General features: G+C 43.7%; 1 long non-coding RNA gene and 1 pseudogene across 2 annotated transcripts; both read left to right on the forward strand.

The window, feature by feature from the left end:
* The first annotated feature begins 723 nt into the window (after positions 1-723).
* On the forward strand, positions 724-7944 carry Gm34181 (predicted gene, 34181). 2 transcript variants are annotated; one of them, NR_166524.1, is made up of 4 exons: positions 724-777; positions 4492-4675; positions 6586-6686; positions 7550-7944. It is a non-coding gene; the product is annotated as a predicted gene, 34181 (long non-coding RNA). The 2 variants fall into 2 exon arrangements; NR_166523.1 differs by lacking the exon at positions 7550-7944 and having other exon boundaries at positions 6390-6905.
* Gm11700 (predicted gene 11700) lies at positions 19206-19798 on the forward strand (annotated as a pseudogene).

Here is a 26900-nt window from a genome sequence, read left to right on the forward strand (position 1 = left end):
CCCCGAGAAGGTCTCAGGGTCTCCTCTGAGGCACACTGGGCTCTGGGAAAGGTAGGAAAGTTCTTACCTGCACTAGGGCAGGCCTTCCCTGCAATCTTTCTCAGTGGTAAACTGCTTCTTCCTGCTCCAAGTCCATGTGGTTCTAGACAGGCTACCCTCCTACAGAAGATGGACATCTCACCCACTTATCAGAGCCTTAAGTTAACTTGGCCATAGTGACTGTGTCAGTGGCAGACACGAGACCCCAAAAGAGCCAGCTCTGAAGATGAGCAAGGGATGAGAGCCCCTTCCTCTAGGGTGTGGAGAGTGATCAAGTCTGGGGTAGGCAGCCTCCGGAGAAGGATGCCAAGAAAGGAACGTGAAGCTGGATGCAGGGCCTTTCCCCTAGAACTGTAAAAGCCCAGTGAATTTCAGAAGACAGTGGTAACATATATATATAAATCCCGACTCCCACAAAAAGGGTTATCTTTGTCTCCATTTACAGAAGCCATGGAAGAAGAAGACCTTACCTGGAACAAAGGTCTTTAGATATAATTAAGGATTTGAGATTAGATTATCCTCAATTATCAGGGAGGACACTAAATACCACTATAAATGTCCTTATGAGAAAAATAGGCAGACTACACAGATGAAAAGGATGCCTTGTGACCGTGGAGGCAGAGCTTAAGGAGTAATGACATCACCAGTCAAGAAACGCTGGGGGCCACAGGAAGTGCAAGAGGCACTCTGGTTTCAGCTCAGGGATACACACAGTGGACTTTTGGCCTCCAGCACTATGTAAGAATACACTTGTGGGTTTATTTTCATTGTGTATGTTTTCGTGTGTTTGTGTGATGTGGGGGAGGGAGGAGGCAAGGATGTGCACCAATGCCCATGTAGTGGCCAGGGGAGAGCTTCAGGTGTCCTCTTCCTCTTTGCTCTGTTCCTCTGTCTCTCGTTGAACCTGGAGCTTCCATGACAGACAGCAAACCTCAGAGATCCTTCTGTTGCCAGGCCTTCAGAGTGGGGGGAGGGTCTCCAGGCCTTCGGTGCGGGGGGGGGGGGGGGGGTGTTACAGGCGTTCGTAGGATCATCCCGGGTTTTTTTTTTTTTTTACATGGGTGTTGGGGTCCGAACTCCAGTCCTCTCAGTCTTGCACAACAGTCCCTCTTAACTGCCGAGTCATCTCTCTGCTCTATGTTTCTGCTGTTTTGAGCCACCAAGATTGTGGAAGTTCCAGCAGCTGCTGAGAACCAATGCTCCCATAACCCCCTGCTCTTGTCTATCTGTCCTTTCCCGCTTCTCTAATTATGTCCCCATAACCCCCCAAGTCCTATTTACTAACACTGCAGAAATACTGTTAACTTGCTGATTAATGTCCCTTCTATACCTCTTTGTTAAGAAAAGTCTCTTTCCTCTGTGTTCTTAGTTTCATTTGTTTTTCTTTGATGTCTGACGCTGAGTGTGGTGAGGCACATCTTTAATCCCAGCACTTGGGAGGCAGAGGCAGGTGGATGGATCTCTGTGAGTTTGAGGCCAGTCTGATCTACATAGTGAGTTCCAGAACAGCCAGAGCTATGTAGAGGAAATCCTGTCAAAAAAAAAAAAAAAAGGTGGAAGTGGGGGCTGAAGATCTTCAGACACGCCAGAAGAGGGCATCGGATCCCGTTACAGATGGTTGTGAACCACCACGTGGGCGCTGGGAATTGCACTCAGGACCTCTGGAAGAGTAGTCAATGCTCTTAACCTCTGAGCCATCTCTCCAGCCCATAAATAATTCTTCAAAAAAAATTTTTTTTTTTTTTTTTTTTTTTTTGGTTTTTCAAGACAAGGTTTCTCTGTGTAGCCCTGGCTGTCCTGGAACTCACTTTGTAGACCAGGCTGGCCTCGAACTCAGAAATCCGCCTGCCTCTGCCTCCCAAATGCTGGGATTAAAGGCGTTCGACACCACGCCCGGCTCTTAAAGAAAATTTTATTTAGAGAGTGTGTGTGTGTGCGTGCGTGTGTGTGTGTGTGTGTGTGTGTGTGTGTGTGTGTGTGTGTGCGCGCACACACACACACACACACTTGCAGCTTCCTCCTAGAGGCCAGAAGAGGATGTCAGATTCCCTTCAGTCAGTCCAAGTGATGTAGTTTCATCTTATGAGTCATATATAAAACTCTGCTCAGGTACAGTGTATGGCTGTGCTCAGCCACCTTGTAACAATGAGGATGTTAGATGCCAGAGCTGGCAAAGCAGAGAGCCTGACCACCGAGGGCCTGAGCCGCAGTTACTGCCACTGTCATAAAGGACTCGAAGGAAAGTGCTTCCTGGTATTCAAGTCAGCACTCTTTCTGCAGCAATGAGTACCTAGCACACTCAACACCTTAATCCTTTCATTTATTTTTACTTTGTGCATTGGTGTTTTGTCTGTGTGAGGGTTTCAGATAGTTGTGAGCTGCCATGTGGGTACTGGGAATTGACCCCAGGTCTTCTGGGAGAGCAGCCAGTGTCTCCACTAACCACTGAGCCATGCCTCCAGCCTTCAACACAGTAATCTTGATGAAGCCTGATTTCTATGATATTAGAGAGAGAGTGCAATGGTTTGAATGTTTAGCCCAGGAGTGGCACTATTTGGAGGGGTAGCCTTGGAGTAGGTGTGTCACTGTGGGCATGGACTTTAAGATCCTCTTCCTAGCTGCCTGGATGCTAGTCTCTTCCTATTTACCTTCTGATGAAGATGTAGAACTCTCAGCTCCTGCTGCTCCATGCCTGCCTGGACACTGCTATGCTCCTGCCTTCATGATAATGCACTGAACCTCTGAACCTGTAAGCCAGCCCCAATTAACTGTTGTTTTTATAAGAATTGCCTTGGTGCCGGGCATGGTGGCACACGCCTTTAATCCCAGCACTCAGGAGGCAGAGGCAGGTGGATTTCTGAGTTCAAGGCCAGCCTGGTCTACAAAGTGAGTTCCAGGACAGCCAGGGCTATATGGAGAAACCCTGTCTCGAAAAACCAAAAAATAAATAAAAATTAAGAATTGCCTTGGTTATGGTGTCTGTTCTCAGCAGTAAAACCCTAAGAGAGACAGCTGTATTCTTTCTAGCAAACTTCTAATATCCATTAGTCATCTTATATATGTAATTTATACAAATATCAAGAAAGTTCATTATTTCAGTCTTTTCCTTAAAGACACAGGATTACAGGAATTACAGGATTTCTTTCTTTTTTTTTTTTTTTTTTTTTTTTTTTTTGGTTTTTCAAGACAGGGTTCCTCTGTATAGCCCTGGCTGTCCTGGAACTCATTTTGTAGACCAGGCTGGCCTCGAACTAAGAAATCCATCTGCCTCTGCCTCCCAAGTGCTGGGATTAAAGGTGTGCGCCACCACACCCGGCAAAGACACAGGATTTCAGGTTTCATCAGCATGTAATTCATAAAAGGGAGTTCATCTAGGCATGGAAATTCATCCTCTAATCTTAGTACTTGGGAGGCTGATGCAAGAGGGCCCCAAGTTCAAGGTCAGCCTAGGTTACAAATAGTGAGATCCTGTCTCAAAAATCCTACAGCTGGGCTAGAGAGATTGCTCAGCATCTAAAAGTACTGACTGCTCTTTCAGGGGACCTGGGTTCAATTCCCAACACCCATAAACATCTATAAGTTCAGTTCCAGAGGATCTCTTCTGGCCTCTGAAGGCACCAGGCACACACACGGTGCCCAGACATACATGCAAACAACAACACACATACACACAAAAAATAATAAAATTAAACACATACACACAAAAAATAATAAAAATAAAAATAAAAAAAAAAGCTAAAGTCTATGTCTAGGGAGATAACAAGGTAGTCAGATGCTGGCCTAGCAGGCCTCAAATGATAAGTTTAGGTCTTAAACTCCCAGGATTACCAAATTTTCTTCATGCTCACTATTTATTTATTTATTTATTTATTTATTTATCTATCTATCTATCTATCTATCTATCTATCTATCTATCTATCTATCTATTTATTTATTTATTTATTTTAGACAAGATCACTCTGTAGCCTAGGCTAGCATCAAGCTCACTGAGATATGACTGTCTTTGCTTCCTGAATGTGCTGAGATTAAAGGTATCTGCCACCACACCAGCCAGATTTTTTTTTTAAGATTTATTTGATTTACTATATGTAAGTACATTGTAGCTGTCTTTAGACACCAGAAGAGGGAATCAGGTCTTCTTATAGATGGTTGTGAGCCACCATGTGGTTGTGGGATTTGAACTCAGGACCTCCAGAAAAGCAGTCACTGCTCTTAACTGCTGAGCCATCTCTCCAGCCCCCAGCCAGATTTTTAAAAGTATCATTATCATCATCATCATTATTTTGTATGTATGATAAGTGTATATGTTTTTGTTTGTATGTGCACATTTGTTTGGGGTAGTGTGTGTGTGTGTGTGTGTGTGTGTGTTGTGGGCAAATACCAGTGTGCATGTGGAAGTTTTACAGAGGATGGCTTTTAAAAGTTGGTTTCTCCTTCCACTATGGGATATAGGAACTGAGCTCAGTCCATGGGGTTTACACAGCAAGCATTTTACCAACGGATCCATGTGGCTTGTGCCAAGTCCCCATCAACACTGCTGAGTTGCTGTAATACTCAAACCAGTTCAGAGCCTCATTTCTTTTGCTTCATTATCCTGGAAAATGCCTGTCATGTGAGGCCCTGAAGCATCTGCGAGGTGAGTAGGGCCTCCTTCTCAGTCTATACACAGTGCAAGCTGCCTGCCTTGCTGAATTCCTCATGTTCCTGTCTGCATGCTGCACGCACTTAGACAACTATTTCCCAACTCTTGGAGGGTCTCTGCTGCTGCCTAATTACTAAACATAAAGGTCAACTTTGAGGCAGGCACTGGTATTTGGTGGCTCTACCCTTACTAGAATCTCAGACTTCTTTCTTTCTACTCAGTAGAATAACAAGACTTGGGGTTTTTTCCCACTCACATTTTGAAATTCCCAGCCGAAGGACTGGAGAGATGGCTCAGCAGTTACAAGTGAGTGTTTAGCAGAAGACTGGAGTTTGGTTCCTGGCACCCACATGGTAGCTCAAAACTACCTGGAACTCCAGTCCCAGGTCGGACATCGTCTGCTGACCTCCACGGGCTCCTGCGCACTCTCAAACATATATACTCATGCAGGTTCACACATATACATATTAAAAAATCAGAGAGTAAAAAAGAAATCCCAACCAGGAAGGGACATATATCCTCACCCTCTGTTTTAAAGAATTAATTACTCGGCACACAGGCACTAGGTATAGGGCCCTTAAGATGAGAAGCCAACATCAAGAGACAGCACCACACTATATACAGGATAGATAAATGGCACAAAGTTTCCAGGGTCACCAGTCATCTCTGACCCCTGCAGGGATAATAAGAGGTGAGGAAACACAGCTGGGAAGCCAAGCTTGGCCAAAAGTCGGGAGACCCTTAAACATGTAAAGGGATTCCAGACTAGATGTGGTGGCTCCTGTCCACAATCTCTTGTTGAGTGGCTTTCTTCAGGGAGACATGAACACATGTCTATTCACCCCAGATAGGGGACCAACTACAAACCAAAGAAATGATCGCACACAAATCTAGTGTAGTGAATCCGGAGTTAAGTGGGGTTATTTACAGGAGCAAGGGTGACTCCAAGGCAGCCTGCTGTCACCGAGAAGACCAGCCTAGAATGTTGTCATGATGCTGAGTACATTGTGGAGGCTTGCAGTGTCTTCCTAACTGTGGTGGTTTGAAAGAAAACACCCCCACCCCTGCACCGTGGGCTCATATATTTAAAGGCTTAGTCCTCAGTGGATGAACTGTCTGAGAAAGGTTAGAAGAATTAGGTGTGGCCTTGTTGGAAGAGGTGTGTCACTGGAGGTAGGCTCCGATATTTCAAAAGCCCACATCAGGCCCAGTGTCTTTCTGCCTGTCTGCTGATCAGTATGTAAAGCTCCCAGCTACTGTTCCAGTGTCGTGCCTGTTTGCTTCTTGCCAGAATAATCATAGAATAACCCTCTAAAACTATAAGCAAGCCCCCAGTGAAATGCTTTATTTTATAAGAGTTGGCTTGATCATGGTGTCTCTTGACAGTGATAATAAAACTGACTAAGACAACTCCCACAGAGAAGGCTGGATGAAGCCAAGAAGGTCCCTTCTGGGATCTTCATGTCAGAGATGGGCATAAACCAGCGAAATACATCACATTCGAGATTGTCAACCCTGTTTCTTGCACCTCCAACCACTTAGACTGCCCTCACAACCCAGCCCATCCATAACAGCTTTGGCATCATGGAGGGACATATGGCCACACCTCATGCCATCATTGCCACCCAGAAGACCATAAGTAACGCTTCTGAGAAAGATGGTAGGATGGCCAAGAGGCTGTCCAGATGATAATACCTGTATGTTCTAGATCTGTCAAGCTATCCCAGAACTGAAGAGGATGTTCACCATGGCCTTCCATGTTCCTGCTCTTACTGTGTTATGAATCAAACCTGCTACCTGGAGAAAGCTGCCAATCAAATATGATGACATCAACAAGCCCACGTGTGGTAGAACTGAGAGGTAGGACAGAAAGTGATTCATTTACGATTGTTCCACGGCTACAGGAAAACCTCAGAAAGAGATTGCCTTTCCTTTCCTGTCTTCTGATATGTGAGCTAAGTCAGCAACACCAGTGACAACAGCCTGACCTTGGACCTTTAGAACAGTGAGTAGTTGACGTCTGTGCTTTATAAACCACACACACATAGTAGAACAAATAGACTAAAACAATATTGTGTTTCATATATCCAGTAATGCCTCTTTAGATGTTTTATCCACAAGATCCCTGGCATGTTGGCTTTAACTCAGATGCCACCATTCCTCTATATCTTTTCTTTTACTTACACACACACACACACACACACACACACACACACACACACACGATTGTATTTTATATATATAATTATATATTTATATTACAGCAAAGGAATTATATATGGTATATATGATATAGCATATATAAATATGACATATCATAGATGGATGAAAAAGATATGTACATATTATATATAACATGATTTATATATGATACATAAATATCAATATATTACACATATTGATATTTATGATATCTGTGTGTGTGTGTGTATCATATATGTGATACACTATCACACCTGGCATATATGACATGACATATAAATCAAATGTATATAATATACGTAACATATAATATAAAATAATATACAATATTAGTTATGTATGATATATAGGCTGTATCACATATATTTTATGACATATATGTCATATACCACACATTTATTCACATATATGATATATAATTTCTCTTTTGTAATATAAATTTATTATATATTATATAGAATATATATAATTGTAATATACATACATATTAAAGTAAAAGAAAAATGTAGACATGAGGGGATATATATGTGTATATATATACATATATATGTGTGTGTATATATGTGTGTGTGTGTGTGTGTGTGTGTATATATATATATATATATATATATATATATATAATTTCTCTTTTGTAATATAATTATGCCTTCATTTATTTCAAATCAGGGTCTCATTGTGTAGACATGGATGGCCTGAAATTCACTTTGTAGACAACATTGGCCTTGAACTTATGGCAATCCTCCTGCCTCTGCCTGCTGAGTCCTAGTGTTACAGGTATGTGCCACTATGCCAGTACACCTGGTTTTCCTTAAACACTCCTCCAGTTGCATTCCATGCATTGTGTTGTGATATCTTCATTATACACCAATTTTTGTTTCTTTGGGTCAAATGTATATATGTCTTACTGGGTTTCCAAATATTTGTGTATTTTTCAAGCTCAAATACCTCACCCTTTTTCCTACACATTGGCAAGAAATTCTGCTTTTCACCTGAAAAAATGTTCAACATCCTTAATCATCAGGGAAATGCAAATCAAAACAACCCTGAGATTCCACCTCACACCAGTCAGAATGGCTAAGATCAAAAATTCAGGTGACAGCAGATGCTGGCGAGGATGTGGAGAAAGAGGAACACTCCTCCATTGTTGGTGGGATTGCAGGCTTGTACAACCACTCTGGAAATCAGTCTGGCGGTTCCTCAGAAAATTGGACATAGTACTACCGGAGGATCCAGCAATACCTCTCCTGGGCATATATCCAGAAGATGCCCCAACGGGTAAGAAGGACACATGCTCCACTATGTTCATAGCAGCCTTATTTATAATAGCCAGAAGCTGGAAAGAACCCAGATGCCCCTCAACAGAGGAATGGATACAGAAAATGTGGTACATCTACACAATGGAGTACTACTCAGCTATTAAAAAGAATGAATTTATGAAATTCCTAGCCAAATGGATGGACCTGGAGGGCATCATCCTGAGTGAGGTAACACATTCACAAAGGAACTCACACAATATGTACTCACTGATAAGTGGATATTAGCCCCAAACCTAGGATACCCAAGATATAAGATACAATTTGCTAAACACATGAAACTCAAGAAGACTGAAGACTGAAGTGTGGACACTATGCCCCTCCTTAGAATTGGGAACAAAACACCCATGGAAGGAGTTACAGAGACAAAGTTTGGAGCTGAGATGAAAGGATGGACCATGTAGAGACTGCCATATCCAGGGATCCACCCCATAATCAGCATCCAAACGCTGACACCATTGCATACACTAGCAAGATTTTATCGAAAGGACCCAGATGTAGCTGTCTCTTGTGAGACTATGCCGGGGCCTAGCAAACACAGAAGTGGATGCTCACAGTCAGCTAATGGATGGATCACAGGGCTCCCAATGGAGGAGCTAGAGAAAGTACCCAAGGAGCTAAAGGGATCTGCAATCCTATAGGTGGAACAACATTATGAACTAACCAGTACCCCGGAGCTCTTGACTCTAGCTGCATATGTATCAAAAGATGGCCTAGTCGGCCATCACTGGAAAGAGAGGCCCATTGGACACGCAAACTTTATATGCCCCAGTACAGGGGAACGCCAGGGCCAAAAAGGGGGAGTGGGTGGGTAGGGGAGTGGGGGTGGGTGGGTATGGGGGACTTTTGGTATAGCATTGGAAATGTAAATGAGCTAAATACCTAATAAAAAATGGAAAAAAAAAGAAATTCTGCTTTTGATTGTAAGGAGACATCTTATTTTACCTGCATCATTACACAGATGTTTAAGTTGAAAGTAGACTCTTTGGTGGCTAATTTCCTTTTAGCTCCTTAGAGACATCCCAGTGCACTGAGGGTCCTGTTGATTCTGTTGAGAAGAAGGCTGCAGGTCTTACTCTTGTTTTCCCAGTGTCCTTTTGCCCTTCTGGTTGGTTTTAAAGATGTTATCCTGAAACTTTCTTCCATTGCATAGTCACAGGTAAGGTGCCCACACAAGTGTGAACAATGCTAATGAAGCTCATTGCACACATACACACACACACACACACACACACACAAGCACACCCCTATAGGGGAACTAGTTGGAAAGATGAAGGCAAGGGAGACAAGAGAGGGAACTAGAGAAATAGTCTAGAAATACATCCTATACACGTGTGATGAAACCCACCACTATGTAAAATCAACGTAAGTTAAGAGCATATTGTTTAAGATGTGTCTTTAGTTTTCAACAGTAAAATGAGAAATATTACATGGAATTATTCCTTTAAATTTATGTAGCCTTGGCTGTCCTGGAACTCGCTCTGTAGATCAGGCTAACCTCAAACTTGTGGGGATCCACCTGCCTCTGCCTTTCAAAGGTTGGGACTAAATGCTCGTGTCACCACTGTCAGCTGGAATTCTTTGTCTTGAGAAGCTCCTTAAAGTCTGCGAGTTGATGCCTTTCTTCTATTTTAGAAAACCCTCGGTCATTATTTCCTCAGTATTCCTTCTGTCCCTGTTTAGTCAATATTCCGTTTCTGGGAAGAGACACCATGGCAAAGGCAACTGTCATAAGAGAGAGCATTTAATTGGGGACTGGCTTACAGGTTCAGAGGTTCAGTCTGTTATCATAATGGCTGGAAGCATGGCAGCATGCAGGCAGGCATGGGAACAGGAGCTAAGGCCTACATCCCAATCTGTACAGAGTGACAGAGTGAAAGCCTCTCTAACAGAGGCAAACTTGACACCACCAGGTCTTTCCTCTTCCCACCTTCTCTCTCTCATGCCAAATAAATAGTTACATACCCAAAGCTAGTCACCAAGGTCTAGCCCCTTATTCGGCCACTTTGTTATGCCTCACTCATTCCTGAGATTGAAGGTCCAACTATCAAAACATCAAGGTCTCTCAATCAAACTTCACAGTTTTGACTACCATAACTAAAATAGCTAACTAGAACCCACCAACCCATCCTAGCTCATTCTAAGCAGACCTCCCCCTTTTCCCTTTTAAAGTCAACAGCTGCAAAGCTATTTGCTGCTGTTTCTGCCTGACTTAGAGTCAGCTGCCCTGTCTTTTTACCTTACTTAATAAAGGTTGATCTCTTTGTGTTTGGAAATTGGTGTTTGGATGTGGTTTGTGCCTAATCTGGGGTCCAGAGGCAAGCCACACAGTACACGGGTCCCTTCAAGGAGAAGGGCTCTGGGCTCCGCATTTGCTATTGAAACCTCAAAGCCTACCTCATTGATACACTGCCTCCCAAGCCCTGGGATTAAAGGTGTGCATCCTCATGCCCAGGAGACCTGGAACAACTTTCTTCTTCTTCCTCCTCCTCCCTCCTTCTCCTCCTCCTTCTTCTTTTTAAAAAAGAGTTATTTATTTATTATTATATATAAGTACATTGTAGCTGTCTTCAGACACATCAAAAGAAGGCACCAGATCCCCTTACAGATGGTTGTGAGCCACCATGTGGTTGCTGGGATTTCAACTCAGGATGATCTCTGGAAGAGCAGTCAGTGCTTTTAACCACTGAGACATTTCTCCAGCCCGACCTGGAACTTCTGATATCCTCTTTCCTCTATCTTCCCAGTATTGGAATTACAGGTATGCGACATCACACTCAGTCGCATTTTATTCAGTACTGAGGACTGAACTCAGGGCTTCCAGAATGTTAGTCAAGCCCTCTGCCAATTGAGCAATGTTTTCAGTCCCTCGTTCTTTTCTTTTCTTTTCTTTTCTTTTCTTTTCTTTTCTTTTCTTTTCTTTTCTTTTCTTTTCTCTTCTCTTCTCTTCTCTTCTCTTCTCTTCTCTTCTCTTCTCTTCTCTTCTCTTCTTTTCTTTTCTTTTCTTTTCTTTTTTCCCTGAGACAGGGTTTCTCCGTATAGCCCTGGCTGTCCTGGAATTCACTTTGTAGACCAGGCTGGCCTAAAACTCAGAAATCCACCTGTCTCTGCCTCCCAAGTACTGGGATTAAAGGCGTGCGTCACCACCGCCCAGCTAGCCCCTCGTTCTAAATGAATAACAAGCATCGTGTATGAAGGGTTGAGGTGATAAGTGTATTTCTCCAGTGTCTCTCTAGTGACCCATTTCAAAGGCATAGCCCTCCAATGCTTTTTAAAAGATTTTACCCGACAGGCAGTGGTGGCGCATGCTTTTAATCCCAACACTTGGGAGGCAGAGGCAGGCGGATTTCTGAGTTCGAGGCCAGCCTGGTCTACAGAGTGAGTTCCAGGACAGCCAGGGCTACACAGAAAAACCCTGTCTGGAAAAAAAACAAAAACAAAACAAACAAACAAAAAAAAGATTCTACCCATGGCTTCAGCCACATATGTAGCAGAGGATGGCCTTGTCAGACATCAATGGGAGGAGAGGCCCTTGGTCCTGAGAAGGCCCTCTTCCTGAGAAGGCTCGATGCCTGAGAGTAGGGGAATGCCAGGATAGGGAAGAGGGAGTGGGTGGGTTGGGGAGCAGGGGGAGGGGGGATGGGATAGATGGTTTTTGGAGGAGAAACCAGGAAAGGTGCTAACATTTGAAATGTAAATAAAGAAAATATCTAATAAAAATGTAAAAAAATTGTTTTAAATTTATTTCGTGTGTATGTGTGAGTAAATGTCAGTGGGTGTGGTTGCCATAGGAGACCAGAAGAGGGAGCTGGAGTTACAGATGTTTGTGCGCTGCTCAAAGTGGGTGCTGGAGGCTGACCCTGAATCCTTTGCAGGAACTATGAGTGCCCTTAAACCATCTTTCTAGCCTGACTCTAGGATTTTCAACTCTAAGCCTTGTGTGTTCTTCAAGCCCTGCCCTCTGGCAGGTCTTTCACTCCCCTCTTTCTTTCTTTCGTTCTTTCTTTCTTTTTCTTTTTCTTTTTTTTTTTTTTTTTTTTTTTTTTTGGTTTTTTGAGACAGGGTTTCTCTGTATAGACCTGGCTGTCCTGGAATTCACTTTGTAGACCAGGCTGGCCTTGAACTCAGAAATCCACCTGCCTCTGCCTCCCAAGTGCTGGGATTAAAGGCATGAGCCACCACCTCCCTTTTTTATGTTAATATTCTGGGATTTTGTTTGTTTCTGTTTAGAGATTGATTGGGACTATCTATGTAGAGGTCTCCCTTGAGGCTAGCCTCAGACTTGTGGCAATCCACCTACCCCAGCCTCCTAGTTGCTGGGATCATGAGTGTGAGCCTCTAGGGCAGAAGGTATGGTGGTTTTATGCAACTCTGGCTGATTATCTAACAGCTCTGGAGGTCAGAAGACTAGCAGTTCTCACCACAGTGTTCGTGTCGGCAAAGCCTCGGTTTTTATGTGGATGCTTTAAGACAGAATTGATATCCTTTCCTGTTTAGAATCTTCAGCGTTGGTTGGCTCCTCTTCAAAGCCACAATAGTCTGTCAGTCTTTCTCATATGTACCACTTTGCCCTCTCCTTCTGCCTCTTCTTCCACTTCAAAGGTTCACCAGGATCCCCTTTCTATTTTACACACACTTGCCTAAAACTCAATGTTAAGAGTGGGCTCTGTGAGATTCTGCAACAGCCAGCTAAATCAGAGTGGACAGCCACCCAGGGCAGATCTGGGCTGAGGAACTGGAGTCAGCCACAAACTACAAGCCACTAAGCACATGTCCCGATCCTTCTGGTATGGTCTCTAGGTCATTTTTATGATTGTAATTCACTTAAAGGTGAACATGTTTATATTCAAGGTTATTCAAGTTTATATTTGAGAATTTGCCTTAAACGGGTTAAGTGAAAGCATATTTTTTATTTTTAAATTATTTATTATTTATTCAATGTATATGAGTACACTGTAGCTGTCTTCAGACACACCAGAAGAAGGCATCAATCAGATCCCATTACAAATGGTTGGGAACCACCTTGTGGTTGCTGGGAATTGAACTTGGGACCTCTGGAAGAACAGTTAGTGCTCTTAACCGCTGAGCCATCTCTCCAACCCCGAAAGTATATTTCTATAAAAAGATTTATTTACTATTATGTGGTATTTTGCCTGCATGTATGTCTGTGTGAGGGTGCTAGGACCCCTGGCACTAGAGTTACAGACAGATGCAAATTGCTATGTGGGTGCTGGGAATTGAACCCAAGTCCTCTGGAAGAGCAGCCAGGCAGTGCTCTTAATTACTGAGCCATCTCTCCAGCCCCCTTAGAAGCAGACTTAGGGACCTTTGATTTTAGGGCTTCCTGACCTTGCTAGATTGGAGAGTGAGATCCTTCCTTCACGAATGTCTTTATTTCATGGTCGCTGGGAAGAAGGAAAATAACAAAGGACTCGGGAGAGGTCAGGCCTCCATACCCACTTCAAGGGCTCATCTCTAACCAACCTTTCCAGTAGGTTCTGCCTCCTAAAGGCAACTTGCACACAAAAGTGCAGAGACTGCGGGCATGTAGCCCTTTGGAGAACATTGTAGATTCACACTATGGCAGACAGTGAGCACTTAACATGCGTACCAGATCTTTACCTCTACAATCTTCCACTCTCAAAGCCATAGCCCTGGTGTGAGGAAAACTACCCAAGACCTACCCAACACCCCCCAAAATGACTTATGTCATTACAAGCAAACAAGTAAGACCCCAGAAGCATTAAGCAGTGTAGAGACACTTACAGAGACACCACAGCTAACAGGGATGCACTGACCTGGTGGGATCACAGAACAGAGGAATAAAACATGGACGTTAGCCATCAACAGCATATTTATACCGGCCCACTGGTTGGGATGGATGTACCATATTATTGGCTAAGAGCAGGGGAAGTGGGGAACTTGAGATGGCTCAGCTGTTAAGAGAGCTAACATTTCTTGCAGGAGACTGGGTTCAGTACTTAGTTCCCACATGGTGGCTCGCATGTCTGTAACTGCAGTTCTAAGGGATCCAGTGTCCTCTTCTGACCTTCACGGGCTCCTGAACTCATGTGGCACCCCTATACTCTGGCACAAACATATACTTATAAATTTAAAACATTAAATAAAAAGAACGGGGACATCGGGCATAGGATATATGTAAACACTGTAAAACTCCTGCATTTTTTTCTGTAAGTCTAAAACTGCATTCTTTTAAAAATATTTATATATTTATGTATTTATGCACCCTGTCTGTATGTAGGTCCGAATGCCAGAAGAGGGCATCAGATCCCATTACAGGTGGTTGTGAGCCACCGTGGATGCTAGGAATTGAGCTCAGGACCTCTGGAAGAGGAGCCAGTGGTTTTACCTGCTAAGCCTTCTCTCTATGCCCTCAGACTGTTTACTTTTCAAAAATAAAGATTAAGATGTCTATATTTTCAGCTGGGCATAGACCTTTAATCCCAGCCCCTGAGAGGCAGAGGCAAAGGCAGCTGAATCTCTATGACTTTGAGTCCAGCTTGGTCTACACAGTGAGTTCCAAGACAGACAGACAGATCTACACAGTGAAGCCCTGTCTTAAAAAAAAAAAAAACAAATGAACTTACAAACTACAACGAAATTCTAAATTCTCATTTTAAAAGACAAAGACTCTTGGTCTGTTTCAATGTCACTTATAAACTCTTCACAAAAAGACACATCTGAAATAAAGTGGAGCAAAATTCAAAGGTCATCTTTCTAGTGACCTGTTTAACTAGGCATTTAAAAGATCATCTTTAAAATGCCTTAAGGTGGGCCTGGCATGGGAACACATACCTTCTGCCCTTGCATTCAGGAAGCAGAGGCAGACAGATTTCTGAGAGTTGAAGGCCAACCTGGTCTATGTAGAAAATTCCAGGCCAGCCTGTGCTACGTAATGAAACCCTGTCTCAAACAAACAAAAGACTTAGAAGAAGGCCAGCTGTCGAGTAGCAAGATCCTTCAGGGATCCAATAAGTAAATCAAGTTAGAAAGGCGATAGAAAATTGGCTAGAACAAGATGATGAGAATGAGAAATTCAATTATCACAGGCCATGCACTCTCAGACTAAGTCAATTCATAGTTTGTACATCTGTAAATATGAGTTGTGTGGCTTGTTGGCCTTTGGGTAAGAACGAGTGTGGTAAACGTTGATTTGAGTCCCTATTGCAGCCAGCATTGGTGGGGATTTTGGATCAAGTAGCCTTCATCCACTCTACTCCAGGAACCACTCTGATCTTTGTCTCTCTCTCTCTCTCTCTCTCTCTCTCTCTCTCTCTCTTTAATGTAGGTGAGTACACTGTGGCTATCTTCAGACAACCAGAAGAGGGCATCAATCGGATCCCATTACAGATAGTGTGAGCCACCACACGGTTGCTGAGAATTGAACTCAGGTCCTCTGGAAGAGCAGTCCGTGCTTTTTTTTTAACCACTGAGCCATCTCACCAGCCCTGACTTTTGTCATTCCCTACTCATCTTCCATGATTGTTTCAGCCACTACTCAAAAGTAGAAAACTAATAGGTTTTTAGTAGTTGCCATCAATCAACTAAACCATACCCAGGGAGTACGAGCTTGACAAAGAAGGATGGAGAAATGGATGTCACAAAGGCATCTCCGGTCAGGTTCTTAGTGACAAAGCAGAAAATACTGTGTCGGGGAATGTTCAGTGGAGGAAATGATGTGCGTTTCCTAGGGCCAGTGTCAAAACCGTGTTTCCTTGCCCAGAGGCAATCTCTGTATCAGTGGTTCTCAACCTTGTAATGCGGGGACCTTTTAACACAGTCTCTCATGTTGTGGTGACTCCCAACCATAAAAATTACTTTGTTGCTGCTTCATAACGGCAACTGTGCTACTATTATGAATCATAACGTAAATATCTGACATACAGGCTATCTGATATGTGACCCCTGTGCAAAGGTGATTCAAGGTCCCGACGGGGGTCAAGACCCATAGGTTGAGACTCAGAATTGCTATTCTGCATAATGGTGCAAACGTGAGTCTTGAGCAGCCTCACCTGTAACAGCGGCACTGTAAAAGGGAACCCAGGGAACGTGGGCAGGGCATTGGCAGCATCTGCTACAGAAGATGACTAATTCTTTCCATGATTTATGACAATGATAAAATCTGATTTGCATTTGCACCTACAAGAATGGCTGAAGTGTTACACACGCACGTGGGTCAGAAAACTTCCTAAATGTGGGCGGGGGCAGCTACAGGAATGATCACGTTTTTTTAGCTCATGCACTTTGGAAAACCATTTGACTGAACTCGCTCAAGTTAAATATATGGAGTGCGATGCTAAAGCAATTCTACCCTGTGAATTTGTTCAGTAAAAATGACCGTTCAAGTCTTCAAAAGACTCATCATATCTGGGCCTGGTTCTGTAAGCCTAGAATCCCAGCATGTGGGAGACTGCAACTGGAGAATCATGAGTTCAATGCGAACCAATGTGGTCAGACCCTATTTCAAAATTCAAAGTAAAATTTAAAATCTGTTTATTTATGTTTACAACATTTTGCCTTCATGTATGCCTGCATGCCAGAAGAGGGCACCAGATCTCATTATAGATGGTTATGAGCCACCATGTGATTGCTGGGAATTGAACTCAGAACAGCTAGAAAAGCAGCTGGTGCTCCTAACCTCTGAGCCATCTCTCCAGCCCCCTCAAAGTATATTTTAAAGGGATGGCCATATATCTCTATGGTAGAGTGCTTGGCTAGCGTGCTCCCTAGCACTGGAGCACCCACTATCCACCAAAGAGACAGAAGCCAGTATCTACTGGTTACAAGAGATAATTACATGATTCCACAATTATGAAAATTATAATATTTTAATTTATTTATTTAAGAGTTTTAATTGAAACATAATTACATAATTTTCACCCTTCCCTTTTCTCCCTCCAACCTCTCCCATGTCTCCCCCCACCATCCTGTCTTAATCCCTCCTCTCAGCAGTTACTAATCTCCTGTAGTTTTCTGTCTGGGACATTGATATTTTCCCCTTCAACATTATTAGCATGTCTATTGATGTTATTGCTCTGGTCTTGTTTAGGAAGCCTATGGCTGGGGTATCATCATGGGTGTAGCTTCTCTGTCATTTTCAGGAGGTACAATCTTATAGACTTCCTGTTCCTTTAGTTCTCACAGCCTGTCTATATCTGTCCCCCATCCCCTTAGGTGCAGGAGTTTTGTCGAAGATGTGTATAAGACAAAAACAAGGTTTGTTTGTTTGTTTGTTTGTTTAAAAAGATATTAATAAGGAGCTGGAGAGATGGCTCAGTGGTAAAGAGCTCTTTCAGAGGTTCGAGTTCAATTCCCAGCACTTACGTGGTGGCTCATAGCCATCTATAACTGTAGTATCATGGGATCTGATGACCTCTTCTGGTGTTCAGATAGATGTACATGCAAATAAATCATCCTCATACATAAAATAAATAAGAGTGGGAGGAAGGGAAGGAGGGAGGGAGGGAGGGAGGGAAAGAGAGAGAGAGAGAGAGAGAGAGAGAGAGAGAGAGAGAGAGAGAACTCCTTGTATCTAAGCTGTAGGGATCATTGCAAAAGAGGATACAGAAAGCCTGTAAGAGCCAGAGGTAAAAGGGGTTTACTGTGACATCGAGTCTCCTAGGAATGCCAGAAACTTCACCCAAGAGGTCTAACCAACATCACTGCCTAAATAGGTGCTCAGTTAGGATGACACTAGCAGACATGCTAATGTGTGTGGCAGGAGAGTCACAAGACCACAATCCTGAACAAAGGAAAAAGATCTATAAGCAACTAAGGAGTGCAAATGGGAGAAATAGTCTTCCCCAGGGAAGAGCACACCAACTGATTATCCAATATCAAATTTTCAGCCCTGAAAACATATGCATTCAAGGTAACATTATACAGACTGAACAGGTTGCACTTATGTATTTAGGAACACACACACACACACACACACACACACACAGAGTCACTGTATCAATAAATAATGAAAATACAGAGTCCCTGAATTTATTCAAAAGAGAGCATGAGAGGTATTTGAGAGGATCTCCAGGGAATAAAGAAGGGAAATGATGTAATCATAACCTCAAAAGTTAAAGAATTATTAAAAAAAATAATAATGAAAGTTCTGGAGAGTTGCCTCAGTGACTAAGAGTATGAACTGCTTTTCCAGAGGACGTAAGTTCTGTTTCCATGTCTTGTGGCTCCATCTCCAGGGTCTCCAGGGGTATCTGATGCCTTTGGCCTCTGTAAGCATCTGCACTCATGTGCACATACACACAGACAAATAACTTAGAATAGATCAAGGGGCCAGAGAGATGGCTCTCTAGTAAAGTGCACTTGTGGCTCTTGCAGAGGAACACGGTGGCTTACAACTCTCCCTCACACCAGTTCTAGGGAGAACCAATGAATCTAATGACCTTTTCTGACCTCTGTGGGTGCTAGGCATGCACAGGGTACACATACACTCTTGCAAGCAACACACACACACGTGCACACACACGCACGTGTGCCACAAAGACAGACACAAAATAGATAAATCTAAATAATAATACATTTTTAGCAGCTATAAATGTGAGTGTGGGGCTGGAGAGGTGAGCAGCTAAGAGTATTTGCTGCTCCTGCTGAGTACCTGGGTTTAGTTTCTAGCCCCCACCTGGCAGCTCACAAACTGGATTTGGTTCCCAATGCCCTCATGGTAGCTCACAAGCATCTGTAATTCCAGCTCCAGAGACTCCATCTTCCTCTTCCAGCCTTCTTGCTCTTCCTCCTTTTCTTCCTCTTATTCCTTTTTTTTCCTTCTTCTCGTAAAGAGGGAGGAAATATTTGCATGTGCTTAAATATAACTAAAGCAACTCTGGAAAGAGTTATCGAAAACTAAGACAAGGCTAAGCAGATGTCGAGGTCCCCTGTAGCTGTCAATCATGGCCAGTTAACTTTTCCCTGCTCTTCAACTTCACTGTGGCTGTGGAGCCCTTGGTGCTATCTCTTTCCAGTAAAACTCTTCTGCTCTGAACATTGAGAGAAAGGATTTGGGTCCAAGGGTTGCTGCTTTTACAGAATTATTCCAGGATGCATGTGCTAGGGTTGGCAGCTTCACATACATGATCATCCATACCATGTGTCACTGGCAGCAAGTCCATCGACGAGGAGAAATTTGAGGCTGCAAATGTCGTTCTGAAACATACAAGTCATGGGATCTTGTGTGTGGCCAATGCTGGACCAAGCCTAAGTGGTTCCTAGTTCTCCCTCTCACTGCCAAGACTGAGAGGTTAGATGGCAGGTGTGTGCTGGGAAGGGGCACAGTGGCATGAACGTTCAATGTGGAAGCCGTGGAGCACTATGGGTACAGGAATGGCACAGCCAGCAGGAGGCCTACAGTGCTCACTGTGGACAGCGCTAATGCTTTTGACTTGTGTGTATCTCAACCACCGAACACTCCTGCAGCTCAGGAGAGCACCCTCCGCCCCATCTACTGGATGCATCCCATAAGCTTTGTGGCCTCACAAGAGTCCTCTGTGGTCCAACTTTTCCTCACCCCCCTCCAAGTCTAGCTGGATTGCAGAATTAAGTGTATGATTATGAATAAGGACTAAATAAGAAGGGGCTAGAGAGATGGCTCAGTGGTTAAGAGCACTGGATGCTCTTCCAGAGGTCCTGAATTCAATTCCCAACAACCACATGGTGGCTCATAGCCATTGGTAATGGGATCTGATGCCCTATTTTGGTATATCTGAAGACAGCTACAGTGTACTCATATACATAAGATAAATCTTTAAAAAAAGTTTTAAAAACTAAGAAAACAAAACAAACAAACAAAAAAACTACAAACAAACCCCAAACAAACAAGATAGAAACTATTCAAGGGCCATCAGGAATAACCGGGCAAATAGGGCTTTCCCTGTGTGCTCAGAAACCTTGTGAAGTGGGCAATGTTTGTTTTAAAGTGTACTCAAGGATTGGTTTTAATCAGGTGACATATTGAGACAGAAGTGGTCATGACAAGGAAGAAGTTTATTGTGCTCAGAAACAGGTCATAGCACGGGGGGGGGGGGGTCCCATGGGAAGGCGTGGGGTGAGGGGCGTGGGTGGAGGGGGAGCTGGTCAGGAGACAAAGGGATTGAATGCCAACACGAGTCTTACTGTGTTTTCTGTGGGGTGAAGCAGGTGAGGCAGGGTCTGAGAGTTTGGGATTGGCCAGAGTGGAAAACTGCAGTGTCCCCAGATCACATAAGGGACCACGGCTTCCTGGGGTGAGCAGGGTGGGGAATAGTGGGCTGGATGTAAAAGGCAGAGGAGATATAGTTTGGGCTTCTGATTGATTCGTTTTGCACAGGAACGCCTTGCTATTCCTTTTCTCTTTAGAAACTGGCTAGCTCTGGGAAGGACAGCCTCTGTGGTCGTCAAGGCCTCCAGGATGTCAGAGGATCAGGGATTACAGGGAATTTTAAAAGTAAGAAATGGCTAGTGTGGTGGCACACACCTTTATGAGCACTTGGAAGGCAGAAGCAGACAGATCTCTGCAAGTTCGAGGTCAGTGTTGTCTACATAGCAAGTTCTAGGCCAGCTAGGGCTACATAGTGAAACCTTGTCTCAAAAGTCCAAACTATAAAGAAAGAAGAAAAGAAAACACAAAACAAGATCATGGATACAGTGGTGCAAGTGAAATGATTTTAGCTATTAATGTAAGAGTGTATGTGAGGGCTGGAGAGATGGCTCAGGGGTTAAGAGCACTGACTGCTTTTCCAGAGGTCATGAGTTCAAATCCCAGCAACCACATGGTGGCTCACAACCATCTGTAATGAGATCTGATGCCCTCTTCTGGTGTGTGAAGACAGCTACAGTGTACTTACATATAATAAATAAATAAATAAATAAATAAATATCTTAAAAAAAAAAAAGAGTGTACGTGATCCTGTTGGGATTGTAGTCTGCCCTTTCAGATACGCTAGCAGGCTCTTCATGGCCAGGTCTTTGTGTTATATGCCTCTGGTCCAGGGTAGGCCCAGGGTGGATTCTGTTTCATAAAAGCTGACAGTTGTCTCCTTCAAGACATTAATTACTTTGCGGATTTAACTGTCCAGTATGGTAGTCACTAACACATGGTGAGCTGAGCGAACATTTGAAATGCAGCTAGTCAAGACAGGAGATGTACTAGGAGTGTGAACCACACAGCATTTAGAAAAGTTAATATCCCCCCTCCCCAAATGTAACTATTGCATTAATACATTTTTTGTATGGTTTTTTGAGACAGGGTTTCTTTGTGTAGCCCTGGCTGTCCTGGAACTCACTTTGTAGACTAGGCTGGCCTCGAACTCAGAAATCCGCCTGCCTCTGCCTCCTGAGTGCTGGGATTAAAGGCATGTGCCACTATGCTCGGCTGCATTAATACTTTTTTATAGTGATTATATGTTGAATCTAACAAAACATGATAATTAATCTCGTTTTTCTTTCTCCCTCACTCATTTCTCTCTCATGTCCCTTTTTCCTTTTCCCCCTTCTAGCATCTCTTGCCGCCTTCCTTCCTCCCATTCTCTTTCCTTCTATTGTTTTCTTCCTTTTTTCTTTCCTCTCTTCTTTCTCCAGAGCCTGTGTGGTTTGTAGAAAAAACTGAGCCACGGTTCCCATCTATCTCATCAAAAGCATTATTCCAGAGGAGTGCTTCTCCACCCGTGGATCTCCACTCCTTTGGGGGGTTGAACGACCCTTTCACAGGGTCTCCTGAGACCATCGGAAAACACAGATATTTACATTATGATTCATAATGGTAGCAAAATCACAGCTGTGAGGTAGCAATGAAAACAATTTTGTGATTGGGGAACAGCACAACACGACAAACTTTTAAAGGGTCGCAGCGTTAGGGAGGTGGAGAAGCTCTGCTCAGAGCTTTGGATGGTAGTCACCCTCATCGTGTCTTGATGTATTCCTCAAACTGTGTATAAACTCTCAGGTGGCCGTTTACACTTCTTGCCACAAAAATAAACCATGGAACGTTGTAAGGATTTGGAAAAGGATGAACTCACCTTGGCTTTTAAGCTCACTGGGCAGAAGGAAGAGTGAGTTAAGCATGTGGATTGACCACACGAGCTCACTCTCTGTCATTCCTCCTGAGTTCACATAACCAACAAACAAACAGTTTTAGGACACAGAGAAGTGACAACAAACGTGACATCCGGACAGTTTTGAAGCTAGAAAGTGGGTTGGAAAGCAGGAATGGATTAATCATGAGTCGGAGCCAGGTGACTACGAATGCTGCAAGGGCTGAAATGAAGCGTGGTAGTCAACATCCTTGCGGTTAGACAGGAAGACACGAGCAATCTCCCTCAGCGGCAGGCTGCCTCCAGCTCAATTGCCCTGTTTCCAGTAAGGTTCACCTCTGCATAGCATCCTTGAATGGAGACCCTGTGGTTCAGATTCCCATTTCTAGGATTGGGCAGAATCTGTGAAAAGAGCTCTTCATGCAGGGTAGGGTGCCCTCAGCTGCCAAGTGTTCTTTCTTTGTGTGCCTATGCATGCAGTATGCCCCACTTTTAACTCCTGTTGCAGATTACATTTTCCAAAATGGCATATCTGCATGTTATAAGATCTCACCTTACAAACACTTCCTTCAAACTGACATTGACACTTCTCCATTGAGTTGAGTGTCTGATCACACCTCATGAACATGTCAGAACTTCATCTTGCTATTACCAAACGAATACAGGCAAAGCAACTACATGATGTGCAACGTACACATGTGTGTAAGGCACATAGGCCTCATCTCTGCCCTTTCTTCTCTCTTGGGATGTTTGCCCATGGAATCCAGCTGTGATGGGGGTGTAGGATGCATGGTAAGGTCACATGTGAGCGTTCTAGTCAGCCCTGAGAAGATTCTAGGCAGTCTCAGCATTAACCACGATTCTTGGTGAATGAGCCTTTTGATGAGCCCAGCTCCTCACTGTTTGGCTAAACCTCAGATACTGGGAAACAAAGACTAACCACTATAGTACACTATATTGATTCCTGTTTACAGGAAATGTGGCAACAAATGACTCTATCTCTTTAAACAGACTAAGTTCTGGGGGGCCGTTTGCTACCCATCAGAGATAAATAATAAATATACCCCATATCTCTAGCAGTCTCTTGAACCTCTGCTTTCTGAGTTTTTCCAGGGTTCTCTTACACAAATCAAAGCTTTTTCTCGTTTTAATACACTGTGTGTGTTGTTGTTGTTGCTGCTGCAGCTGTTTTGCTTTGTTTTGTTGGTGTGAACGTGTGAATAGATTGCTTGCTTGCCTGCTCCACTGGGATGGAAGCTATTGGCTCACACGTGACTCACACGTTCTGTCACGGTGCTGTAGCCCCTGGCCTTCAAGGTTCTTTGCCTCTGCATATAAACTTTGGGATGAGTTTGTCAAAATGTGAAAACTGACTGGCTGAGATTTTTATTTCACTATGATAAATATGTGTTTTATTTTTTATGTATGTACATAGATTGAGATGGGAGGAAGTGATGGTGCGACAGTCCTAAGCCCTCTTGCCTATGAACATAGAATAACTCTCCATTCTTCAGCGATGCGATTTCCTCTATCCAATCTATACTTTTATTCATATAGATATTGTCCATATTTTGTTATGTTTGCACCTTAATATTTAGTTTGGGGGATATCAATGTAAATTGAACTTTGATGGCTTGGATTTTGTTTCAGACAGGGTTTTCTTATACAAATCAGGCTATGCTGCCCTCACTAGCCTGAAATTTGCAGTTATCATGCCTCGGTCTCCTATCTGTTGGAATTTAAAATGTACACTGCCATACCCAGGTTAGCATGGTGCTTTCAATTTCAAAAATCTATGTTTTAAGAGGAGATTTGCTTTATGTGTTTTGCTGACATGTATGTATATTTACCATGTGCATGCCTCATGCAAGCTGAGGTCAAAAGAAGGTGATGGATACCCTGGCTTTAGAGTTACAGATGGTCGTGAGCCACCGTGTGGTTGCTGGGAACTAAACCTGAGTTCTTCACAGGAGCAGAGAGTTCTCTTAACTTCAGCCCTAAAGTTTAAAACTTACATTCATTCATTCTTTTTTCTTTCCCCCGTGGGTTTGTACACACGTGTGCCACGGGACACATGAGATCAGAGGAAACCATGTAGAAATAGGTCCTCACCTTTCTCCATGTGGGACCCCAGGCTGAGCTCCAGTTGTCAGGCTTGGTGGCTACCACAGTGTTGTGTTGGCCCTCATCTCTACTTAAAACCAGAAACAAGCTGGGCATGGCAGTGCAGACCTTTAACCTGAGCACTGGGAGGCAGGGGCAGGTGGATTCTGGGATCACAGTGATGCCAGAGAGGATGCCACCCAAAAGCTCACTCAACTGTACTCAGATGTTTTCAAAGTATGTGCTGACAAGGGTCCAGAGCCACTGTTCACTGTGGTAGTGAAAAGTCCCCTTTCCATAGTCAAGGGGACCCAGGTTATCCGACTCCCAGGGGACCACTGGTGGCTCCCTTGCTGTGACTGATACTCCCGGATGCCTGACTTTGGTGCACTCATACTGGACACAAATCATTTCAATTAACACACCAAGGAGTAAGAAGTCCCCTCTACCCCTGGATAGTACAGAGGAAGAAACTGAAGCTAAGGCAAAGGAAAGATAGTCACATCACAGAGCAGTGATCAGCTGTGTCAAGTCCAAGGTTTCCTACCCCTTCTTCCCTTGGAGCTTTGCTTGCTCACAAGGGCCAACTTCTGTTTTGTTTTGTTTTGTTTTTTGAGACAGGGTTTCTCTGTGTAGCCCTGGCTGGATTGGAACTCACTCTGTAGACCAGGCTGGCCTCGAACTCAGAAATCCGCCTGCCTCTGCCTCCCAAGTGCTGGGATTAAAGGCGTGCGCCACCATGCCCGGCAAGGGCCAAATTCTGATAAGAAGGTCTGCCTGGAGTGTTAACAATGGCTGTGAAGAAAGGCATCAAAGATGTGAAAACAGATCTAGAAGGCAAGTCTCTCTGAAGTCCATTCTAAAGTGGTGAGTATGGGCTGTCCGTAGCGCTGGGCTTTGTACAGAAAATGTCTCTAAAGTTTACCATGTCTATTGGCCATATTGACCTTTCCATACCCACTCTTGCCCTCTAATCCCCTTCCTTCCCCAAGCTCTTCTTTAGGACCATATATTTTGTTCAGTGTCGTAATCTCAAGTTCTAACAGTTTTCTGGCAAGTATCATAATTTCATCTTTACTTATGGCTAAATACAACTCCATTGTGGGGACGGGGCTGGGGTCCGTTTGTCAGTGTGCTTAGACATCATGCATGACGTCCAAGTCTTTGATCCCTGTGAACTGGGGCATAAAATGGGCCTGATGTTGCACACCTAAAGCTGTAATCCCAGCGTTAGGGAGGTGGGAGGATCAATTTAAGGTGACTGCATAGCAAGCTCCTGGACAGTCTGGGCTATGTAAAGCAATGTCTCAAAATTAAATAAATATAAACCAAAGACACACACATAAAACACACACACACACTCCAGCTTCAGTGCACTTATATACAATAATAAATAAATCTTTGGGCCAGAGCGAGCAGGGACTGAGCGAGCGGGGTCGACCGGACCTGAGCAGAGGTCCTAAAATTCAATTCCCCAGCAACCACATGAAGGTTCACAAACATCTGTACAGCTACAGTGTACTCATATATATATATAATAAATAAATCTTAAAAAGAGAAAACAAAACACCAAAAACAAACAAACAAACAAAACCCAAGTCCAGTTTGTGTTGCCCGTATACTCACTGGGCACAGACAAACTCTCAGGGGCCAGCTCCCTGGAGAAAACTGAGTCCTTCTCTGCTCTTACCCCTGCCAGAAGCCATCCGCTGTGAAGATCTACACTTTAGGGTCCCTATCACAATTTTTAAGAATTCAATGTTTTCCTGTTGAGACTGTTTTTGGTTTTTTTTGGGGGGGGAGGGGGAGTGGGGAGAGGTTGTCACTGATGCCTTTTGTGTCTCCCATTCTCACCTGTGAGTCTGTAATCATTGACAGACACCACTGCAGAAAAAGTTTTCTTGCCTTTTACAGTCGGAGGCAGCAAGGATCATGGACTTCTACATGGTTTCTGCCAATGCCTTTATTTTCAAGTGCTTCCCCATGTCTCCCTCCATCACTGTTTCAGGACTAACAGTCAATAGCCTTTGATCCATTTAGAGCTGGTTTCTACTCAGGATGAGATATAGGGACTTAGTTCCACTCATCTACTTGAAGATATCCAGTTTTTCCCAGCCCATTTGTTGAAAAGGCTGTCTCTCTCTCTCTCTCTCTCTTTTTGGCAAGCCTACATACTTTATTATTTTATTATATGTAAGTACACTGTAGAAGAGGGAGTCAGATCTTGTTACAGAGGGTTGTGAGCCACCATGTGGTTGCTGGGATTTGAACTCAGAATCTCCAGAAGAACAGTCAGTACTCTTACCCGCCTCGCTGAGCCATCATCTCCCCAGCCCCTAACAATTCCTTAATTAGCTACTAAGAGGCCTACAGACTACAGCAGTGGCTCAGGACCAGTCTCAGCACTTTGGAAGGTGACTCAGCAGGATTGCCTAGTTCCAGACCAGCCTGGGCTACACAGTGAATTCCAGAGTAGCCAGAGTAAGACTAAAACATCTCCATATATGACATAATCCATGCTATATGTATAGAAAGGAACAGAAAGTGTTCTAGATAGTAAGA

Source organism: Mus musculus, chromosome 2 (assembly GCF_000001635.26).
Source record: "Mus musculus strain C57BL/6J chromosome 2, GRCm38.p6 C57BL/6J".
Lineage (NCBI taxonomy): Eukaryota > Metazoa > Chordata > Mammalia > Rodentia > Muridae > Mus > Mus musculus.